Source organism: Macrosteles quadrilineatus, unplaced genomic scaffold (genome assembly GCF_028750875.1).
Source record: "Macrosteles quadrilineatus isolate MER2022 unplaced genomic scaffold, UCM_ALF_1.0 Scaffold_1__1_contigs__length_201487025, whole genome shotgun sequence".
NCBI classification, from domain to species: domain Eukaryota; kingdom Metazoa; phylum Arthropoda; class Insecta; order Hemiptera; family Cicadellidae; genus Macrosteles; species Macrosteles quadrilineatus.
This window is the reverse complement of record NW_026542594.1, coordinates 63,095,619-63,118,808: the sequence shown is the minus strand read 5'-3', so window position 1 is coordinate 63,118,808 and position 23,190 is coordinate 63,095,619. Positions and strand designations below refer to the sequence as shown.

The window sequence follows — 23,190 nt, the reverse complement described above, 5'->3', positions numbered from 1 at the left end:
TTATCCTTATCTAAGAGCTAGAACATGTTATATCCTAGATACATTGTAAACTATGACTACCCCTAAGGGAATACTAGGTCTAGTGTGTACTTAGCCTTACCTAAGAGCTAGAGCATGTTATATCCTAGAAACATTGTAAAATATCACTCCACCTAAGGGAATACTAGGTCTAGTGTGTCCTTATCCTTATCTAAGAGCTAGAACATGTTATATCCTAGATACATTGTAAACTATGACTACCCCTAAGGGAATACTAAGTCTAGTGTGTACTTAGCCTTATCTAAGAGCTAGAGCATGTTATATCCTAGATAAATTGTAAACTATCACTGCACCCAAGGGAATACTAGATCTAGTTTGTTCTTAGCCTTATCTAAGAGCTAGAACATGTTACCTAGCCTTATCTAAGACCTAGAACATGTTATATCCTAGATACATTGTAAACTATCACTTCACCTAAGGGAATACAAGGTATAGTGTGTACTTAGCCTTATCTAAGACCTAGAACATGTTATATCCTAGATACATTGTAAATTATCACTATACCTAAGGGAATACTAGGTCTAGTGTGTACTCAGCCTTATCTAAGAGCTAGAGCATGTTATATCCTAGAAACATTGTAAAATATCACTCCACCCAAGGGAATACTAGGTTTAGTGTGTCCTTATCCTTATCTAAGAGCTAGAACATGTTATATCCTAGATACATTGTAAACTATCACTACACCTAAGGGAACCTACCTGCCCGTGTACCTACTTCTTATTGTTTGCACTTAGCTCCATTACGACATTTTTAAAGCCATTGCTTTTATTTGATGATTTTGAAATGTAACTCAAGACAATATTTTAAACCATGTATTGATATAATCAAGTCTTTAGTCGTGGCAACGCCAGCTTCTGTTTTTACTTGAGTAAAGTGGCAAAGTCAATATATTTAAACTGTATCACGTTTTAAAGTTTTCGTAGATGTAGATGGGCTATTAATTATGTAAATTCAATACTAACCAATAATGCTGATATTAAGATTCAAATTCTGGTGATTTCCGTGTAATTTCCCTAATAAATATAATTATTTAATTAGTTTCGTGGTTTTGAATTCGATTTAGCAATTTGCTTTAAGTTCAGCAGCTCATGGTTGCATGTACAAATTATTAAGGAACAAATAATTCTCTATTATTTACTGGATATTGATAAAAACAACAACTTAAATAATGAGCTTAAAATAATTGAATTGCATGTACAAAACCTTTATTGATATGGTGCATTGAATAAACTAAGTGTTAAATCAAATGGATGCTTGAGATATTTGGTCTATAGGATGATCTAATGTAAAAAAGATAATATCATTGGCTGTATGCTTTGTATACCTCAGAAAGGAAGCTTATTGACAAAATATTTATTACTCATACATAATTTATGTTGTACATGTTTTTGCCCTAGTATGATACTCTAGTTGCTATTGAAGATTTATCTGTTACCCAATACCTAGAACCGCTATATGCATCACATGTTGTATGACAGCAATGCATCATGGCATTGTAGTTGAAGAATAGCATAATATTGTTGTTGTAAAATACAGAACACTGTTTGTCTCTTATAGAATGGAATTGATTATTTTATATTGCAAATTTATTTATACATATATTTATTTATTGAATATTTTAATTACATAGGAGAATCTCATATGAATTTCATACTGAAACTTAAATCTTTTCATCGTACAAGTAAATACGAATAAAATATTTCACTCTAAATCTGTATGGATAAAAAAGATTTGATTATACATTCGTTGAGTAAGTAGGTTTGCAATATAATAAGTAGGATTCATATATTTTGGTGAAATAAAATATATATCTGCGTTTGAACAGCGCAACATCAATACACATCCATTTGGCAAAGTCGCTATGTTAATTTAATAGACTAATTTTAAAATTAATCCAGGCAAATGGAAATACGCTTAGTTGGCAGGTTGTCTGCAGCGGGGGTATTTGACAGTATAATTGAGTAGGTTAGGTTAGGATGACACGTAAACAAGGACATTCCTTCTTCCGGCAACCCTACCTGGCTCGGGCTTGGTGCAACTAAGGAGCATTTTTTGGGACCCTTTGAGGGCTTGTTGCAATTAAGGAACTCCAAAACTAATGCACGACCATGTCCATTCCTTTTACATCTTAACAAAAGAAGATAAAAACATGGGTTTTGCTCAAGTTTTTAAGTTTTTTTAATATTCTATATATTGTATAGACATAGTTTTTTGATTGATGTTTTAAATAATTTTAATCGTATCTAAAGTGGTTTAAAATTATATTTGCTTAATGTTAATAGTATTAGTTTTTAAGTGAAATTTCAATTATTTTATGACACCAGTACCAACAATAATATGTATAAAATGTGGGCTAGTGTACCAGTAAACGAAGTCAACCCATCAAAATATTTTAGTAGGCTACTGTACTGAGTATGGTTGTACTGAGTGAACCGTTAAAAATATAGCAGCAGAAATATAGCACCTTTGGCTCTACCGTCAAAACGCTCAAATAAAATTTCAGATTTAAAGGTGCGTTGATATTCTGTTTTATGAATCAAGCTATCCAACCTGTTAACGTTTGTGAAGTCCTTGTAACCAAATTTACTATGAGATCTATGTTTTAGCTCAATGACCACACGACTGAATCTTAAACTATCCACACAAGTGTAAAAAAGGTTTACCAAAGCTAACTTCGTACAAAGAAGCTACATGATATACACTACCCTTAGAATCTTACTACTAGGGACTTCTTTGAAATTTTAACGTACTCGAGAACAATATTATTTATGTATACATTATGAACACCTATTAGTTAGGTCAAAACAATATTTAAAATACCGTTCCAAACGAACCTATTTAAAATATTTATAGAAAGTGGACATTATAACCAAATAATCACTCTTTAAACACTTTTAGCTAATAAACAAAATTATAATTGACAAAATATACGTGATCTTAATTTACTACAGTTTTCTCGTAACTTAGTATCATTACTGTATGCCAAAACACTCACGTACCTGATTCATTACCTAGATGGAATGTTAACTTAGCCCATTCGTTACGTCATTGCATTATTCACAACATTCTTCATGAAAATAAACTGCTTCTAACTTAAAAGCTGCAAGGGAATTGCTTTTAAGTAATATGACCAATGATCACAATCTAAATAGTACAACATTATTTTAATCCATCATTTATTCTGCTGGGACTCTAATTATTAATACGCATTAAACCTAAACTAAACTCTAATTAAAATAATAACAAGAAACAAACGTAATGAATAAACTAATTACGTATTACTGAGCTCAACATTTAATTGGACGATGCAATTTCCGCTAAATGTAATACACGAAGTTAATTGATATTGAGGAAATATCAAACAACTCCGTTCTCTTTTTCAATGATATTTGCCTCTGTTATGGAGTTTAATTTTAATTAATTTGTAAAATAAAAACTTTCATTTGTATACAAACAGTGCTATATATAGTTTAATTTTTACCAGGATTAATTCAATCACATTATTTAGGTGCCACTGATGACTGAAAGCTGATTGATTGACTAGGGTATCTAATTTATTAAGTCTAAAAACTTAAACGTAACTAAATATGATACTGTAAAGAATTGTTTGAGAGGATTGTACATTATAATGAACTGAAATTTTTTACATTTTCAAATCGTTCAAACTTTCGGAAAGTCAATTTCAAAAATAGTTTATTACCTCCAAATGGAGTTTCTGACTGCAAATAGAACTTTCCAAATTTTAAAAATACAAATAAATGCTTTAATATGTATATGGAAGTGAATTGAAAGCTAAGCTTAAAATATTATAACACTTTTTTTGTTTAAATAAAATAACTATTTAAATTTGCATTATTTTTGGTCTTGTTAGGAAAATAAATGCGATGTGACCCTTTACAAACTTCAAACGTTTTAATGGTCGAGCATATATGTAAAATAATTCATCTAACATTGGTGCATGATAGCGTCTTGTTTTGTAGATAGCAACGAAAAGTATTAAATGTTTTTATTAAAGGACTTGCTTATGTTTGGAATTATGTGATGATTAGAGTAATCATAAGAGTAGTTTCAAATATTTGTGATCAATCGTAAAAACCCGTTTTAATCCGGTAAGTTTTTGAAACACGACGGCAAAGAGGAACTTTGACATCGTAGTTTGTTTGTTAACAAACAGGATTCAATATTTAAAGATTGCACACCCAATTTACTTTGCAGACTACTTAGCATCGTTAATATCTAATTTAGCAGGTTTAAATGCCTGCTAAGATACTAACGATACTAAGTAGTTATGTCATCGGTTGAAAATCTCAATAATAATTATATTAGCGTAATTATTTCAATGACATTTTAACCGAGGGCATTCATAGTCAGTGAAAGGGCCGTGTCCTAACATTCAGTATATCACGATTACTTTGAAGTTGTTCGACGTCGTTTCATATAAAAACTTCAGCTGAATTGCAAATTATTTGATTTTATAAATAAACATCAGAGACGAGAGGTCCAGCTTGCCGACTGGGGGTTGAAGCTGCAAAGTATTGTTTTCACCACACAAGTCAAATTTTACTCTATACAGTGATAGAAGTGATAGACATGAAATTTGCGATTTAAAGAGCAGTATTTTAAGTACACTAAAGCTTATAATTCTTGTAATTCGTAATTTTTTTGATGTCGCATTACACTAAAAACAATGACTTCTGTAACGTGAATCCAAATAATATTACAATACTAGGTGAAACCCGTCGAAATCGACGGTTACTTTCAACCCTTACGCCAATTCATTAGCCTTACTGCAATAAATTAAGTAAAAAAATAATGATATTAATTACGTTAGTTACCAAATATGGTTGATCATTCAATAAATAAAATATTTCTCATACTGTACGTCATCGGAGTTATTACTAGTATGTTATCTGGTATCTCTTCCTTTGGAAGAATCTTTAAATAGTATTAAAATCGTATTGGTGGATCTTTTGTAGCTAAACACTTCCGTGATTTCATCAGTGTAATGCAGATTAATCTATCCCCATTTAATTTGAAAAAAAAATATCTGTTTGTTGGGAAGACATATTTTAACTTCAAAGGGAGGTATAAACGTAAAGTGTAAGTTCGAATTTCCTTCGTCAAGTCGCGTCAGTTCATATCGTACTTCTGTGCCAATGAATAACCCTCTAGCACAGTTTTGAGAAATTGGTTTTGGGGTTACTGTTAAAGCTAGAATTCCTTAACGCAGGGGGGATGTCAGTTAGTTGTCTTAGCCTCTCTACGGAATGTTAGGTATATTGGAATATACTTGAAGTGAAGGTGGCTTTTATTCTTGAACGGTTGGGGACCTCCTCGTTTATATGGTCCTGCGGCTTCATTGGCAACAAATAATGCAAATGACATAGCAATGGGACATTTCCAAAAAGCAAAAATACTGTAAATTGGCTGTTATGTATATATTGACGTTTACATATTGTTAATCAACCTATCTTATAAAGGGTTATGTGATTTAGTTTAAATGGAATATCCTTCACAGTATGAATATGGCATGACAGTAGCTGCTTAAATAGTATTTTCTCTTTGTACCATATTTTACAGCCAAAATGTCGTGTTATTTTCAATAATGTTACCAAACCAGTACACCAAAGTCCGTAATATAGGCAGGTGCAATAATTTCTCAATATGGGTACCATTTTAGGCTAGGTTTCTATGTTTGGATTTTATTAGACACGATAAGAGCAGATATTTCTACATAAATATTTGATATGTGTAGAATAATACGTAAATGTAGGCAAAAGTGGTGAAAAAGGCAGACACCAACCCTTACAAAAGATATAAGATAATTCATTAAGAAATAATTTAAGAATTGCTGTGATGAAAGGGTTTTCCATTGATTTCATAATGGAACGTTATTTTGAAAAACATGAGATTATAAAGAAGAAAACTAATTTTAAAATCCAAAATAACATTGCAAATACTTATTTGGTTGAATTCAGTAACTCCCAATAAATGTGTGTTGTTTGAAATACAATTTAAAATGAACAGCTGTTTCATTAAAAAGTACTATTCACATCAGCGAACACATAACAAAATAGAACCGCTACTCGGAGCGCAGGAGCGTGGCAGTCTTATTAGCCGGCGAAACGGACAAAGATGGCGGCGCTAGCCTACCTGTCGGGGAAATAAATGGTACTTACGTATTATACGGAGGCCACTTATTTTACAGCGCGCTGCGGCGGTTAGGTTAGGTTGGTCTATTATAAATATGTTTGAAGGACTTTCCTACTTTCGTTATGAGTCGAACCAGACAAGTCATAAAAGCTTCATGATGACCAAACCTAACCGCTGCAGCGCGTTGTGTAAGGGTGGCCTCCGTATAATACGTAAGTACCAAATAAATATGTGTGCTCGAGTTTGAGCCTAAATATCTCAGAGATGAATAATCCAATTTTGTTGAAACAAAAATTAAATATAAGCTGGTTTAAATACATTTTACGTGGTAGCAATAAAAAAATCCGTGTACCAGAAAAATTTATATTGTTGAAAGATCCTAAAAAGTACCGGGTTTTAAGAAACTCTGCACTAAAACTGAAGTTTAAAATTTAATTGTAAACAAACCACTGAGCCAATCGGCCTGCCAGTTGCGGGAGAAATTTTTCTTACAAATATATATCTGTTTCAAAAACACCTTTGTTCGCATTATAAATCTGTCATATTGGTGTTATTTCTTGTGTCACGACAAACACGATGGTATTTTGAACGAAATTTTTAGCGTCTTATTAACGATGTTAGCATATGTTTTAAAAATAAACACCAGCATAAAAACTATCGTGAGTAAAAATTTTAAAATGCATTGAACTGTTAACAATAAATCTACCAATAAGCCATACAAATTTCAGAAAGATTGGCTTAGTGGTTTGTTTACAATTAACTTTTTAACTTTTCTGGTAAACGGAAATTTTTTAATTGTTACCACCTAAAATGTATTTAAACCAGTTTCTGTTTAATTTTTGTCTCAACAAAATCGGATAATTAATCTCAAGAGATATTTAGGCTCAAACTCAAGCACATATTTATTTCCCCGACAGTAGTCCCGGCGTGTGCAGAGCGCTAGTCGTCTGCAATGCATGATGAGAATAGTGTAGATATAAAAGTTAATGATATTAGTGTAGAGAACAATGTAATTGAGGACTTGACGAACAAAGTGCTTGGACAATGTGTAGGAGTAAATTTGTTTCCAAATAGTACATATTTCTCAGGATATGAAACAATACTTACAAAAATAATTTTCGTTTAGTATCTAATTAAAATTATTGCTCAAAAATATTTCAATGTTAGAGTTCGCTATTACTGTAAAATAAGTAACGACAGTCTTCACAAAAATAAAATCAGGCAACATCTCAATAAAACTGTAATTTTTCTGGGACGATAAATTGAGTGTAATTTTACAAATATATTTGGGAAGTTTAATTTAACTTACAGAATTATCCTCAAGAAGATAATTATATTTACAGAATTATATTTAGTTTATCTTGAAAGCTAATTAAGTCCTTAAAAAGTTGTGCTAAACGGTTGAAAATTCTACATAGACAATATTTTTGAAAATGTCTTTAATATATACAATATTACAGTACAACAGTATAAAACATTAAAACACTGCACGCTAAATGTATAGACGACGGCCCGGCGGCGCAGCGGGCGTGGCGCGGAGCAGCGGCAATGGATCCCTTTTGTACATGATTTTTTAGAAAACCGAGCATGATAAAAAATGTTGGTGAATCGGATAGTTTAATTTGGTTATTTATGCACAACTTTCCCACTGACGAAATACCTCTGACCAACAAATAAAAAATTTCCTCGCAAATACAACTTTTTCATGTCTGAATCTGAAAAATTAAACTACGTAAGTATTAAACATATTTATAACTCAATTACTATCATAACTAATAATTTTATATTAAAACCATCGTTTTCCTCAGTATCATATCTACAAGTGTGCAAAATTTCAGAATTTTTTTTTCAACTATTAATGTTGTTTATGATCGTGTATTTGTCGCGGGGTTTTTAATGCGAACTGAGCTCGCGGGTCTTGGATTCAGGCTGTATGACGGACCAAGATGGCGGATTTGGCCACACTTTCAGTGCATTTGGTACATTTGGTTGGAGAGGACGCCGTGTCCTCTCTATTATTATTATTATTATGTGCTCGCTGATTCACATGGCCAAAATGTAAACAACTCTGGGGAGGGATCTTTATAGGCTTCTGGGACAGAGTCCTACGGGATTTTGCTTAGTTTTTCTTTTGATAACTCATCTACAGACCAAGACCTTTCTTTGGACACATCTACCAAGTTTCTACGCCCAGCCGTTCTCTCAAATTAGTGGGGAAAAAGATTCCAATTAAATATTTAGATTCCCCCATGTTAATCTTATGGGAGAAACTCCAACTTTGATGGCCTGTGGGGCAAAGCCCGAGAGTTTTTATTACATGAATTGGTGAAAGGGGGCATCTACACAAAAAAAACTTTATTTTGACACTTCGTCTGTAAAAATCCGTCCATTATCAACGGAGGAGTAGTGTTTTGTAGAAATCGCCTTCACGTATATAAGGACGTATATAAGGACGTATATAAGGATATATAAGGATAGTTTCATGAAATGAAGGCGTCTATACGTCCATTTGAACAAAACGCAAGCTAAACTTTAATTTTCATAAGCCTATTTTAGTTAGGTTTGCTTATCTAAGAAAATATTATATGCAACATTATGCCTATTGCCCATAGGCGGGCAATAACTGTGCCAACTTACCTGAGTCAGGTAGTCGGGTATTCCTGAATTGCGCCAACTACTCCAGGTACAGCAGTGAGTTACACTGTTTTTTGCCATCTTCTTTTCTGCAGTACAAACAAAAGTACAGGTAACAATAGTCATTCAAAACTATCTTCTAATTTATCTGATTTGAAAAATCAAAGCTTTTTTACAAAAAAAAAATGTATGGACAACTTTGGGTAGAACCTTTTTACATAGAATATCACTAAAATATCATCCCCAGTAGTTTTATTTATTTATCATCCATTAAAACGTAAGACCCAAACACAGAATAGAAGTAATTTCCTTAAGTGAAGTCTAGTTTTCTATATAGCAAGTAAAATAGATTTGTATACCGTTGAAGTAATTACCAAATACTAACGGAATAAATATCACTTGGAAAATTAAGGAATTGCAATTAACAAATATTCACAAAAACAATAAGTTCACTGGATTTTATACTCGGTTATTTAAATGTATATGTCTATCTCTATCTCCTCACTAGTATAAAGTCTGTTCTTTTCCTAAGAACAAAAACAGCTGAATTTCAGTTCATTTCTTAGAATTGAAAAATTCCTCATTACATCATAGTGTTACTCATAACAACATGGGACCAATGCGGTTCAAGGATTGAGAGAGAAGAAGTGAAATTGTAATGCTTCGAACTTCAACTAATTAGCTGTTTAGGCCAATTTAATTGTTAAGTGGTGCAATTAGTGTTTGGTATAATGTTTCGTTGCATCATAGACACTCATAGAATTTTTAAGGTACCTACTCCCAAGGCTCGTAACTTACATTTTATACTCGTGTCGTTAACGCCATCTTTACGCAATCGTTGCGTAAACTACCATTATACACTTGTTAAACCATAATTCATTTTTTCACATTTAGGTAGATAGAACAGGTAAATAGAACATGTTTGTTAAATGTTACCAATAAAAACCCTGCAATAATAAAAACACGTTGTAATATACTGTATTATTGTAATACTAGCAACAGTGCCCGTTGTGGTTAAATACAACGGTCTCTAGTAAAATAATGGTTATGAAATCCATACACAACTTTACTCACTAATATTAATGGTACAGATTAAGCACATAACATTAGATAATTATATTATGCATACTGGTAAACCAATTATTGCCATCTATAACAATTATTAGTTTTTCTTTTCCGAGTCGGGTTAGCTCTTTTACCCAACCGATTTTCATTATTTTGGCCTTAAACTAAAGGTATGGACGTACCACAGATTTTCCATAAAGCATCGGCATTCATTTTGACGTATATTTTGAAAGAATTTAAATTTTATTATTTTAATTTTTCACTTTAATTAAAGTTGTATTCCAGCAGTTCTATATGTTACCCCTATATGTTTTGGTTTAAAAACCTTTAGTGAAATACCAGCTTTCATTTGAGCTATTGATTATTAAGATCGGACTACCTAAAACACACTGCTGAATCACAAATCAACAATAATTACAATCGTTTTAGTACTTATCTGCAATCAATGATACGTAACTCTATTTTTATTTGAGTTATTTTAATATGTCTTGGTCTTAAAATACTTCATAGGCTTTCACTTGAGATATTGATAGTTTTAAACAGTTAAGTTTAAGATACTGTATCGCTCAATCAGAAAATATAAATTTGATTATATCTTGGATATGGAATTTAGTTTTAGATATATTTACTTAATTCTAATTACGTTATTCTATTTGTTTTGACCTAAGAACCTTCTGTGAAATACCAGCATCCATTTGATTTATAGATTATTAAAATCGGACGTACCTAAAGTACACAGCTAAATGACGTACAACACAAATTGTTCAAAAAATGTAGTTATTTATCATTGATTTATAGTCAAACGATCTTGCTTGCAACCTCAACAGTAACTGTCGACTATGACGGGTTTAACCTAGTAAATTTTTTTAAAAATTAAACTTTTATGATTATTTGCAAATCTACACAAATTAGGCTTTCCAATGACCTATTATTTAATTAAATCGGTTCAGTAGAACTGTAGATTTAATTGTACAAAGTTTAACAACAACATCTCTAATTCAGTATTTTCTCACCACTATAAATTGGGAGGTTGCTTAACGTTTTTGCAAATAACTTTGAAACGGTGAGGAAATCGACCAAAGTGGAAGGTGATATTCTGAAAGAGAATAAAATTTCCTACAAATTACTAATATGTGTTTTTGAAAATACTCAATAAAGGCAGCCTAAAGTTGGCTACAAATATAAACTTGGAAATATAAACTTGGAAAAAATGAGTTTTAAATGTATTATTGTTTATTTTTATTTTTTCACCTCAAATATCTAATAAAATCAAACTTTCATAATTATTTGCAAATCTACACAAATTAGGCTTTCCAACGACCCATTAAGTAACAAAATTGGTCCGGTAGAAGTCTAGATTTAGTTGTACAAAGCTTAACAAAAATATATCTAATTCAGTATTTTCTCACTACTATAAATTTGGAGATCACTTAGATTATTGCCAATAACTTTTAAATGGTGAGGAAATCGACCAACGTGGATGGGATATTCTGAAAGAGAATAAAATTTACTACAAACAACTATTATGCATTTCTTGTAAATGCTTAATAAAGGCAGCCAAAAGCTGGCTACAAATAGAAACTTGAAAACAGAAACTTGAAAAAGCAGTTTTTAATGTATTTTTGTTAATTTTACTTTTTTACCACAAAGATATAATAAAATCACACTTTCATAATTATTTGCAAATCTACATGAGTTGGGCTTTCCAATGACCCATTAATTAACAAAATCGGTCCAGTAGAAGTCTAGATTTAGTTGTACAAAGTTTAACAAAAATATCCCTAACTCAGTATTTTCTCTTTACTATAAATTCGGAGGTTGCCTAGCTTTTTTGCAAATAACTTTTAAATGGTGAGGAAATCGACTAAAGTGGAAGGTGATATTCTGAAAGAGAATAAAATTTCCTACAAATTGATACCATACACTTCTTGGAAACACTCAAAAAAGGCCGCAAAAAGTCGCACCCAATTAAAAAGTGTGAAAAACACCGTTTTCAATGTATTTCTTATGGAAAACATGTTTTTTTAAAGATTTTCACCATAAATCATAACAAAAACAAACTTTCATAATTATTTGCAAATCTACACGACTTGAGCTTTCCAACGACCCATTATTTAATAAAATCGGTCCAGTATAACTCTAGATTTAGTTGTACAAAGATTTTCAAAACTGAATTATATGTAGAATAGATGTAAATCGTAGTTTACTAATTTACCCGAACCAATAGCATACTGTACAGATAAATATGAACGAATACATGCTTACCAATACGTCTCTATGAAAGTAAAAAAAAAACGTATTATAAAGGTTCTTGTACATTCTTCGAAATATTTAAATCATAGGGAAGTGAAACATGAAGTTAATTGAAAACGGAGTACAGTTTCCAGTGACTGCATTCTCTGCTTTCTTTTTATGCTGGAGGAACGGGTTTAAATTAAAATGGGAATCATAATCTAAACCTGGAATTTTCTTTAAAAAAGAGCTGGCGTCAAAATACAATAATATAAATATTAATAAGAATTTTATCTATCATGGTCATAATCTTGTCGCGTATTGCTATTTAGATATTTTCTCGGTGTTGTCAATGGGGAGTCAATAAGCTATACTTTCTTAACTATAAAAGGCTGAGTACTGTTAGAGTGATCCTATGTAATTCTTATGGATGACTCGTTTCGAGGACTAAATCAACATCGGATCTTGCACAAGAACAACTAATAATAAAACTGTCGCTTCAAAAAGGTCGTCAATAGTTTATATAAGGAACACGGACACACACAGTTACAAACGGTGACTATTATAAGATACAAAACGAGTAGGCCTACAAAAAAAATTTCACAATATTCGACAGCGTGCGCACAGGTGAAGGTCATGACTGATGCGGAAGATGGTTGGGCAGTGGACTTTGTACCTCTCGGTTCCTTGTTCAACAGTTGTTCTTGGATCTATAAAAAAGTATCAACAAAGGCGTATCAAGTGTATTCATTGTATTTGTATTGTAGTTTAATAATGTGTTAGGTAAAATGTTGACGGTTTTATACATTTCTAACTCATCTAAAGCGTCCATAATGATGACTTTATTGCATACATGTAGGGGATTTAAATCCGTTTCAAAATCGCTGTAATTTTGGTTTTCGTTTACAAGATGATCAGAAAAATTGGACTCGGATGATTATTTGCTTTAGGCAAAATTGTTTTGAACCTCGTTTGAAATGCCCTGCCTGTTTGACTAATGGAAATGTTGTAACTTTCATCACATGAAAACTTGTAAATACCAGTTCTAAAAGCAATTTATTAAACATCAAAAATTCTACCTCAAAAGACCTTTCAAGATTCACATTTAAAACTGTTATAATGGAAGCTGGTTAGTACCACTAGATCTTTGAATGTGAATTCTATAAATCAATCAAAAGACAAGGGAGAGGGATACCCTGTATAACATTATATTTTTAGTTGCCATTCGCCATTCCGTTGCATCTTCAAAATGTCTTGTAAAATTTGGTTAGGTAGGACGAGCGCAAAAGGGATGTTAAAGAGAAATCTCTGATTGTAATAAGTATATTGATATACAGGGTTAGTAAAAAGTGTGGAGACCCCCTGTTATTTTTTTAACGGCCCATACTAGAAAAACTAAACTCGGCACACCTTTATGGCATGTTATGAAGTACTTTTTGGGCATAACCGTCACTTGGTGACCCAAAATGGGGGATTTTGGGGGAAACTCAAAAATTTCAAATACAAAGACCTACCGAGTGACCCCTCATTTTGAAGGTCCTGGTAAAAGAAAACAAAAAACGCAAACTAGAGGTATTTATCTCAATCCAGTAAAAAATGGCAGCCAATTGAAATTCTCAGAAATTGAATTTAACTTGCAGCTTTCCAAGTCTGGAGACCCCCTGTAAATTTTGTAGCGGCTCACACTAGGAAAACTGAACTCTACACACCTTTTTGGCATGTTATGAAGTACTTTTTAAGCATAATAGCCACTTGCTTACCAAACCCAAAATGGGGGATTTTGGGGGAAACTCAAAAGTTTTAAATGATAAGCCCCATCAAGTGATCCCTCATTTTGAAGGTCCTGGTAAAAGAAAACCAAAAACGCAAACTAGAGGTTTCTATCTCAATCCAGTAAAAAATGAAAGCTGATTGAAATCTTTAGAAATTGGAAATAACTTGCAATTTTATATTCAATTGGCTGCCATATTTTACTGTGTTAAGATAGAGACCTATAGTTAGCGTTGTTAGTTTTCTTTTATTATGGCCTTCAAAATGAGGGGTCACTCAAAGGGGCTTATCATTAAAAAATTTTGAGTTTCCCCCAAAATCCCCCATTTTGGGTTTGGGAACTTATGAGAATTTCAATTGGCTGTCATTTTGCTCTGAGCTGAGATAGAGACCTCTAGTTTGCGTTGTTGGTTTTCTTTTACCAGGACCTTCAAAATGAGGGGTCACTCGATGGGTCTTTGTATTTGAAATTTTTTAGTTTACCCCAAAGTTTCCCAGTTTGGGGATGAACACCAAGTGGCGGTTGTGCCCAAAAAGTACTTAATAACATGCCATAATGGTGTGCCGAGTTTAGTTTTTCTAGTACAGGCCGTTAAAAAAATAACAGGGGGTCTCCACACTTTTTACTAACCCTGTATAATTATAATATTATTATTATATAATTATTTGGCTAGCGACCAAAGCATGGCGATTAGCCTAATATCCTTCAGAAACTACATGACAGTACATGGGGACGAATCTAAAGCTACATATAGTTACTTCTACAGGAGCATGAACAGAACATTAATTAAAATGCGGTGTGTTTCCAATAATTGGAATTATATAGAACTGCTTTTATTGCATTTTAATTAACGGGCCTTTTAATTAACATTCTATGCTCGTTGAGCAACCTTTTTAATCGAAAACCCTTGTATACATTTGCTCGAACATATTACCTGATCAATCTGTCCATATATTGAAATATGGGGATTCGTTTTACATTCCGTATTCTATGAAAAGATTAATAGCCTATTCGCATTTTAAACGAAGATTTAAAAAAATCTATAGTTATTGATAATGTATTGTGTTGATTGACCTAGTTTTAAGTTTATTGTTTATACAGAGCCTGCATTGGTGTGACACCCTGCATATTAATGATATATTCGACTTAATGGTCTTTGACCAGCAAAAAAAAGTAGCCTAATGAATACTATTAATTCTACGATGGGATTTAACTACATATACTATCGAATTACAACGATAAACATAACCTTGTTACAATTATGGACAACGGTTTGTTGGTTGTAATGTTTTTTAGTTTCACGTGTGATGGGACAAAACAGAGCTACAATCAATAATTAGTTTTAAAAGCCGTAGATCGTAGTTCTGGGAGAAATTATTTTGGAAATAAAACAAGGTACGTTAGAAGAAACACGTTTTAATTTTGTTTGATATTTTTGGGCAATCTCTACATTGTATAGTCTAGTTACAATTTTTAAACTATTGTTAAAACAAACAAAACTTTGTACACAGTATCAAGTTATCATTTAAAAGTTTTATTAATTTGTAATGTATAGATTTTTAAAATATTTTTTGATTGTTAAAGGTTATTTAAATTACAAATTGACACAGGGTTGTACTTGACCGCGGGTCAATTTCACACCTGTCAAGCACAGAATGTAGCCTGGACATGGTGACTCCATATCAAGCACCAAATCAATTTTATCAATTTTATTTTGCGGTTCAATCTCTGAATACAGGAAAACTGTACATATTTTGCAATCCTGTAGCAAATAGTGACACTTCTTATGGGTATGTAAGCCTGCAGAAAATGTATAATCAGGTTCCATAATAATGATACAAACTCGAACATTTTACATTTTACAAGCTAATACTCTTTTTGTAAAATAATTACATTCTAGAGTCATAAATGTAGCATGCCATTAATAATGATTGATTAGATTAGACTTGAGAGGATTTATGTGGCAACACTAATAAGTGCTAGTCGTAAAATGTACCTATAAAAGATATCAGATGTTGTGATTGAAAGCTATTAGTTACAACACCATGTTGAGAGTTACACTGTTTTTTGTCATCTTCTTTTCTGCAGTACTATTAGGTAACAAAAGTCATTTAAACTATCATCTAACTTATCTGATTTAAAAAAATCATAGCTTTTTTACAAATAAAGATGTCTTATAATAGGAATTGATGCAGCGTTAAAACTATTCAGCATAATGAATATGAATGTGACTAAATGAATATGGCTATATGAAACAATGTGATTATATGACAAATTATAATTGGTTTTTTATTATCAGGTGTAAGTGACACTGTCTGATATTATACTAGGCCTACTACGTCTATAAACAAAACTAAATACTAACGTCTTGTTTTAGGTTCAACGTTGGAGAAAGGCCAGGTAAGTAATTCTTTTATTTACAAGAAAAATAAGTAAAAAAAAAAAACATTCTGTGACTTAAAAACACAAGGAAAAAACCCCATTTTCATTCGTGGGGATATTTCGCCACTCCTTTATACGTTCATGACTTTAAATAATGTTTAATAAAATATTTTAAATATTAACATTCTACAAAATATTTTCAAAAACAATGTACTGTATAGCAATTTGCTTTTTGGGACTTGAAGAGTATTGAACTGAATGTACCTGGTTTTACTTAAAAATTTCAACGTTTTACTTCCAGGTTTAGCAAAAACAATCATCTCTAGGTGTGTAATTTCGACGAGCTGATTCATCCTTGCTCTAAATTTACTTTCCCTCGTTCTCAATCAGTTCCCCATCACGTGCTGGTGATTTATATTATATTGCTATTATCAAAGTCAGCTTTTTCTACTATATAAAAATCTAAATACAAACAAAAATATGCGTTTTAAGCAAATATTTTAGGATAATGTAGCCTCTTGCTGCACAATAAATATGACCTAAACATTCTGTTTTATCTGAATTTAATCTGAGACTATCAATTAATCTAAGTTTTACATTCAATCAATCAATCAAAAATCAATCAAAATATCTTTATTTCATAATATGCAAACATATAGTTACATGAAATAGAGTCATGGGAACTAAAACTAAAACTAAGTGAGATAGTTATTCAAAAAATACATAAGGTTAAATTGTATTCTAAATTATTAAGAGAGAGTCAAAATCAAAAGAGTCAAGAACAAAACTCCCCGATAGAAAAGAAAGCTGATTGGATTAGAAATGCTTTTGCCAAATTTAAAAATCTGTTTGTATTATTTCTTTCTTTTTTGATATTTTGTGGCAAAAGATCAAAATATTTGTTTCCTTTATAGGTGATTTTTTTTTTAAAAAGCTCTAATTTATGATGTTCAACCAATCGATGGGGTCTTGTATTATAGCTATGGACAGTATTACCAAATGTTAGTTTATTGTTAGATACTACAAATTTTATTGTTTCAAAAATAAAGAGGCTGTAAACTGTAAATATTTTCAATTTGGAAAAATCATTTTTAACTACATCAGATTTTTTTTTTAGATTCAAAATTACCGTTAATGCCCTTTTCTGTTGGAGTAATATTCTATCCATGTTTAATTTAGAGGTTGACCCATAGATGCAGATACCATAAGACACATGTGAATGGATTAAGGCAAAATATATTGTTTTTAAAGTTTCAATATTGCAAGAGGTTGCCATTTTCCGAAGAGCATACAAACCACTTGTTGTTTTTTTAACTACAAGATTTACATGGTCGTTCCACGTTAGGTTTTCATCAATAACTAATCCCAAAAAAGTTGTTTTCTCTAATTGATCTATTAAGTTTTCTTCAATGAATATTGTGGGATTTAATTTTTGCTTAGTCTGTTTGGTTGTAAATGTTACAAAATTAGATTTTTGTGAATTCAGCAGAAGGTTTTTACTATCAAAAAAGTCTTTAATCATTGATAAGTTAATATGAGATGCAATTTCTAGGTTTTCTTTACTATTGGCAGTTACAATCATGTTAGTGTCATCGGCATAGAGACAAATTTTATTGTTCTTGTCCCATATCACCCCTGGTAGACCCTTCAGGTAACAGAGGAATAACAAGGGACCTAGAATTGATCCCTGGGGGACTCCATATTGTATGTTTAGCAAGCTCGAACTATATGTCTCCTTATATATAGGTTTTGAATTATTAAAATAATGACTTATTTCTACAAACTGTTTCCTATCTGAAATGTAAGATTTAAACCATGCCAATTCTGTACCTTTAACTCCAAGAGAGCTTAGTGTATTTATGAGAGTACTGTGGTCTACAGTGTCAAAGGCTCTAGACAGGTCCAAAAAGATACCAATGACTTTTTCACCTTTATCAATCGAATTTATGATTGACTCAACAAATTCCACACCTGCTGTTATGGTGGACTTCTTTCGTCTGAAACCATGCTGCTGCTCATCTAAGAGGCAATTTATTTCAAGGTGATCTAAAAGTTGGTTGTACACTATCTTCTCTAAAATTTTTGAAAATACAGGAAGCAATGATACAGGCCTATAGCATCTGACATCCTCAGGGTCCCCCTTTTTAAAAATGGGGATTACTTTTGCCACTTTAAACTGGTCTGGAAAAATACCTGACATTAATGAATGATTAATAATATGAGTCAAAGGAATGGATATGAATTGCCATGATGCCTTAACTATTGTGATAGGAATATCATCATTCCCGGTGGAAAGCTTATTTTGAAGTGATGATAATATTTTTCCTACATCATTTTCTGTTACTGTTTTAAATTTAAATGTGATTTTGGAAAACACATTGGTCGGATTGCAAGTGGTTGTTAAGTGATTTGATTTTATGTTGGTTATAATTAATTCTTTAACAGCATTCACAAAGAAGTTATTAAATGTTTCACAAATCATATCTGGTTCTGTAATATATTTATTTTGATAAAATATTTTAAGGTTTTTATTTATCTTAGAAGGTTTGCATGTTTCTGCATTTACCAGATTCCAAGTAGTTTTAATTTTATTTTTTGAGCTCAAGACTTTTCTCTCAAAATATCTCTTTTTATTGTTTATAATCTGATGTTTGAGATCCTTTTTCTTATTTTTGATTACTAATTTTAAATTTATATCTTTATGTGTTCTAAACTGTGCTTCTAACTTAACAATTTCAGATTGCTTTGTTCTCAACACTTCATCAATCCATTGATTAGCTTTATATTGTTTTTCAGTAACATATTGCTTTGGAAAGTGAACATCAAAATAGTATTTAAAAATATTATAAAAACTATAATACTTAGTAAAGACAGTAGATTGGAAAACAGCAGACCAAGACTCAGAACTTAAACTTTTACAAAAAGAATGTATATTATTACAATCAAACTTTCTTATTTTTTTTCTGATCAAATTATTTTTTATTGCTTTAATATTCTTAAACTCCATAATTTGGCCATCGTGATCAGATATATGAGTTACTATACCCGTTACTCTAAAATGGCTAGGGTCAATATTAGTTACAAAATTATCAATAGCAGTTTCTGAGTGGTCTGTTACCCTTGTAGGGAAGTCAACCAAGTACTTCATATTAAAACTAGACAAAATATTTACAAATTTCTTACATCTACTATCTTTAGTTAGTACATCTATATTGAAATCACCTGTAATTATGATATTTTTGTATTTTTTGTTCAAGACATTTAAAAGTATTTCAAAATTTTCAAAAAATACATTGTTATAAATGCTTGTTATTTCCCACTATTTCATATTTAAAAATAATAGAAATTTATAGAAAAGATAGAAAGAATAGTTTTATTTTGAATTAGGTTGTTATTCTTTATGTGTGTGTTTAGTGTCGTAATGAAAAATAGGGTTCCTATCACTGCTTATGAAAAAATCATAACCTGCACCGTCATTTTTAACCTGAAACTGAACCTGAAAGTGATTTTCCGGCTCTTGCATTAATTACTCCCGTCCTTGGCTTCGCCCAGCACGTGGGAATTGGTGTTAAATACCGGGTGTCCCACGAAGGGGTTTAAACGTTTGATTTTATATTACGTGCCCATTCATGCACCGAACTTTTTTAAACTTTACACAGTTTACAAAGTAGGTTCTAAAAATATTCTGGAAAAATTTCAACTCCCTAACCTTAGTAGAAACAAAATGGTGGCATATTGACAAATTTAACAATGTGCTTTCTATAAAAACTACTTTCATGGTTTATTATTAGTTATTTATTTATTATCATTAATTATTAGTTATTTGATTTATTTTTAGTTTTCCATTAGGGTTTGTTCTAGTTTTTTTTTTATTTAAAAGTCATATTGCCCTGGAAAGTAACAATAAAAATATTTTATAAAACCAAAAATACCTTTTTTAATGTTTTTAAAGTAACGTTTTTCAATATGCCGCCATTTTTATTCTACTAAGGTTAGAGAGTTGAATTTTTTCCAGAATGTTTTTAGAACCTACTTTGTAAACTGTGTAAAGTTTCAAAAAATTCGGTGCATGAATGGGCGCGTAATATAAAATCAAACGTTTAAACTCCTTCGTGGGACACCCTATATATGAAATTCGAGCGCGCACTGGAAAATGCTACTTTAGGTACGTGTACTATTTCACTACTACACTCACTAACTACGGGCCTCACCTCGTTTCACTTTAGAAGTAATAATAAAACTATTGATTGCGTTAAGCTGATAAACAAAACCGAATACAGTAATACAAACAAATAATCACAACTGATTTTAATAAGGTAATAAATTGAAAGAATAACGAACAAATAAGTGCAGCCGAGGTATTTTTAACATTAGGCATATGGAAAGTTCACTTTAGTAAGGTATACGATTAAGGTCGTATTAAAGGGCTATTTATGAAATAATGGATAGTTTTGCGCAAGGTTTCTCGTCATGACTAACATTTTAAGTATATGGTTTATAGGGGTGTGACTTTTAGTTTTCTCAAAAGTTCGTGGGTACTTTGGGATTATATATGGATGTTTACAATTTATTAAACTAACACACCTACTTATACCTTATTTAGTGTTTTACTAAAGGAAAGTAATTAAGTTTAGATTAGCTTAATATATTGTGTAACTTATTTTGTTTTTGTTTGCCCTCAGATTTGTGTTCCTGGAACGACGTTTGTAAAAAACGGCAACAATTGCCTTTGTAATAAAGATGGAACTGGAATGTCCTGTACACCGAAAAAAGGTTAACATTTTGAGAGAAAAAAAACGTTGTAATAAATCATTGTATGGATGAACAACAGATTTAATGGTTTATCTAATTGGCACACCTGTTTCATTAAACATCGTACATGACATTATTCTTTGTCCATTTACAAGAAAATTAAGATTTGAAAAAAAATACTCGCAAGTGACTGCAGCAATAAAGGGTTTTTATGAAAAATAAATCAAAGAATGGGATAATCACAGTACTTTATACATTATAAGGATTATTACCCAGTAGCTTAGTCATTGTATATTTCGATTAACACATTGGTAATAACGATTTCATTTAATGTTTAACAATCAAACAAGTAAGTTGTTATTTAGCTTTTACGCGCATAACATTTTATCGTATTGAAAACTATTTCATCCAAAATAATAGGAGCATCGATTGTATTTTATATTCAATTCATTTTGTATTAAATACTAGTTCTCAAAATATTTTAGTATAATATATGAGTATGAAAAAATAATCAAGAATATTTATCTTTTTATGAGTTAAATTATATAGTTATCATTATTTGGATTGATATTAGTGTTTAACTAAGTTAAATAGCTTAATGTGTAATTAAAGAGGATGGTTACAAAGCTTTAGGAAGCTATCAATTGATAGTGGTTAAATCAAACAAAACTTAAAGTAAGAAACACCAGTGTAAAACAAGTATGGTAATTGTTTACAGTTTCACAAGCAAACCTTTACGAACTTAGGTATATTTTAGTTGGCAAACCTTTTCAATCTTGACTTTGCTTAGTGATATCGTAAAAAATAAATAATGAAGAAATTACATTGCATTTTTTAATCTTGTCCCTGATAACAAGACAGTAAAATTTCGCAGACATCCCTTTGTATTTGATCATCAAAGCAAACAACCTAATAAAGACCTCCCGCATCACCTTTACCTCATTTGTTAATTTACTTTGATCTATTACTTTGGCTTAGGAAGTTAAAGGATGAATTGGGCAGTTTTATGAACCACAGATGGATTTTTTATTCGGTGTGGTAGGTTTAGTGGTTATATAACTGAACCGTCCTGCGGTTGCTGGATTAATTACCGCCAATTGCCAATAGGTTTTATATGTGCGATAATGTCGAAAACCAATAAGTTCAGAGACCACCTATCCAAAAAATACAACAAAAATCCCAAGGAGACGAGAACATTATCTAAAAGAGGACGTTGCATAAATACTTTTGGCCGTTTAATTGAAATATATTTAGTTTCTATGAAGGTTATCATTATAAATGAGAGTGGTAACATTAAATTTTTGACTTTTCTTACACCATTTTTTATACATTTTTATACATTTTTTTTATACATTTTTTTATATCTAAATCTTTAGAACAAGAAAAATATAAAAAAATAATTGAAATATTTAGTTTGTGTGATGAAGTGAAATTACACACGTTTACTGAATGTGAAATCACACCAAATGATGTAAAATCACAGTCAGTTGTTGTATTTGATGACATAAATAGTCCAAATATTACACAATTTTTCTCAATGGGTCGACATAAAAATATTAACTGTTTTTACTTGTGTCAATCTTACAGCAAAGTACACAAACATTTACAGTACGTGATAATGTAAATTTCCTAATATTATTTAAACAAGATGATTTAAATTTAAAACATGTATATCACAATCATGTTGGTAATGACTTTTCATTTAACCAATTTAAAAATCTCTGTCATCAATGTTGGGATAAAACTAAATACGGCTTTCTCGTAATAGACAAAGAAAGGCCAAAGAATAATGGCAAATATAGATTTATGTATGACCAATTCTATCAAGAGGATGGTAAGGGTAAATAAATGAAAGACTGGAGTTTTTTTTAACATTTGTATTTATTATATATCTACACATACAATTTATGTTTGATCAATTTTATAATGACCAAACGCAAGAGTATTGATGCCATCTTCTAGAATAAACCTCTTGTCATCGTCAAAGGATAATACTTTCTTGTTCATGGTTAAGGTCTGAAGATGATGATTTGTAGATTTAATTCTTGTCACATTCTCATAGTAATCTTGCCCAGTTACAAGGCAGTTCAAATAATGTTGATGTCTAAGGAGATGTTTAACTATGGCACCATCAGCTCCTTTAGCTTTCTTCACCTCTAAAG

The 23,190-nt window shown here is 31.2% G+C and overlaps 1 long non-coding RNA gene across 1 annotated transcript; it reads left to right on the top strand.

Annotated features, from left to right (window-relative positions):
* Positions 1-15,935: 15,935 nt before the first annotated feature.
* Positions 15,936-21,108, top strand: LOC128983479 (uncharacterized). The gene is made up of 3 exons (XR_008489854.1): positions 15,936-15,991; positions 16,272-16,294; positions 20,959-21,108. It is a non-coding gene; the product is annotated as an uncharacterized LOC128983479 (long non-coding RNA).
* Positions 21,109-23,190: the final 2,082 nt, after the last annotated feature.